The following is a 2391-nucleotide window of genomic DNA, read 5'->3' on the forward strand; positions in this document are numbered from 1 at the left end:
GATAGTGTATACTTTTACATTATATATAATTAACAAGATAGAAACAAGTAACTAATATACTTGTTACTTACACACATACATGTTTATATATATGTAGTCATTCTCATACAATTGTAGTATTATTATTTCTATTAAATAACAATGTCACAACATGTATAACAAGGTTGTAATATACGAATCATATTCATATATGTAATTGATATTTATTTGTTCATTGTGTGTGACCCTATAGGTTCAAACGTTATTAGTAGTATAAACATAAGTTGTGTCTTGAGCATTAATAACCAACAAAGATACTAATCAGAAGGTTAATAATTCTTTAACTATAATATAGTTCTGGTAATTGTGTGTTATTGCTATGCTACTATATTCCATTTCCAGCTTCTAAAGAATGCTGTTGTCATGGTACTTGACGCCTCATCAAGTGTTCGCCTTTTTTGGACCGAATTGAAAGCTTCAATTACATCACCTTCCTCCCATTCATTGAAGTCGTCAACTCCAATACCACATTCTAGTCCCGCGTTCATCTGTTCAAGATAGCAGCAACAGTTGATATATGATTTTCGGCCGATATTTATGACACTAGGCACTTCAAGCAATACCATTATTAAACCACTTTAAAAATCATTTTTAAATAAATGGATCAAAACTGTCAACTCTATGTTACAATTCTATTTTAGGGCAAATAGCCCAAAAAGTTTCAATTCGTCATCCTGCATGATACAACCTTTTCTTTTTATTCACATTTGTCTGTTTGTTTCTCACTTGTGTCCTTGTAAACAACAATATTGTTGTTTTCATCTTCAACTGATGAAGGATTTGAAAAACTGCTTGAATTTGTTCCCAGGCTTTGACTTCTCGTGACTTTCTCATTTTCTGCAAATAAAACATATAGATTTGTAACAAATACATAAAAAAAAAAGACACTGTAAATAAAACAAGGTTACAAAGGTTAAGAAAAAAAACAACCTTTGACAACAGGATCAAGAGTGTTGGTTAGAATTGAATCTGCCGAATCGAGTGCGAACGCACATAATCTTTGAACCTCTTGACCAGAAGAAAGCCGATTAACGATACCTCGGGCCTGCTTAGCTGGAAAACCAGTTAACGGACCCACAGCTGCTTCAATTTTATGAATTATTTCATTCACAATTTTGTGAATAGTTTCATAACGCACAGTCCCAATTAACAGCTTTTGGGCAAAAAAAAAACCGATAGCACAAAATGTCAACAACCCGTGTGTCCCTTGCTGTTATCATTTGTTTTCTCCAACATCTGTATGTACACTTTTACATTAGCGTGACTATACTAGTTTCAAAATTGATGGGTCAAGCAACAGGTCAAAATGGGTGTCCATATGGGTAAAGTTAAGCTAACTGCTAACCCAAAGCTGTTATAGCCCTATATGTTTATTCTTATCATAAATAGTTTGTATCTAACTTCAGATTATGCAATGGATGGCAAATTAACAGGTCAAAATGGGTAGTCCGTATGGGTTAAGTCGAGCTGACCCATATGGACACCCATATGGGTCAAAATAGTTTGTATCTAACTTCAGATTATGCAATGGATGGCAAATAGGATGAATCTAACGCGGTAATAATGTGAAGTTATGATTAAATAATTGTTGGTGATTTTGTGCAAAATAACAATAAATAATAACTTTTGACCCGGTTGACTATGTAAAAGATATGGAAAAGAACTTACTGAAGTAAATCATTGATTTTACCACACGATATGTAGTAAAAGCACCCATCTAATCCTTTACTGTTACCATCTTTACGAATTCCAGATTTTTCATGTTGTAAAGCGCATTCAAGGTGATTTTTGTAGCCCGTTGTGATTTCTTCTCAGTAACAAGATAAAGAAGAATCTCAATAATTTTTGGTTTTGATAATCCGACATATTTTCTTTCCTTTCCAGTTTCGGTGCATAGAATTTGTATCATGTCTTGCCGGGCCCACGTTTGCAATAGTTCCGGTGCACCTTGTGACCAATCCGATATTTCGTACACGAGTTGTTTCTTTTCATCCATACTTAATTTTTCATACTTTGATGGATCTAACACAGACCCTGTAACCAAAGTAACAATTGGATCATGATTTAAGTTCATTATACTGCTATCAAGATTTGACTTTGACTTTGTCAATTATATAATAGCCATTCAAATTAACAATAATCTAATGAAAAGTAAACGCATAACTAAAGACTTTGTCAAGATTTAACCAGAAAAATTCATTATGACAATAAATAATAACTTTTGACCCGTTTCCAAACTGCCAGACCGGCGAATGGGACATTGTTTAACCCAATTACCTGAAACGGGTCATTTTTAGTATGTATTAGTCAAATGGGTTCAGACTGAAACGGGTCATAATGGACCGGCTTCAT

At 33.7% G+C, this 2391-nt stretch overlaps 1 pseudogene; it reads right to left on the bottom strand.

Annotated features, from left to right (window-relative positions):
• Positions 1-356: 356 nt before the first annotated feature.
• LOC139847403 (VIN3-like protein 3) lies at positions 357-2113 on the bottom strand (annotated as a pseudogene).
• Between the last annotated feature and the right edge of the window lie 278 nt (positions 2114-2391).

The sequence above is a fragment of the Rutidosis leptorrhynchoides genome, chromosome 1 (genome assembly GCF_046630445.1).
Source record: "Rutidosis leptorrhynchoides isolate AG116_Rl617_1_P2 chromosome 1, CSIRO_AGI_Rlap_v1, whole genome shotgun sequence".
NCBI lineage: Eukaryota > Viridiplantae > Streptophyta > Magnoliopsida > Asterales > Asteraceae > Rutidosis > Rutidosis leptorrhynchoides.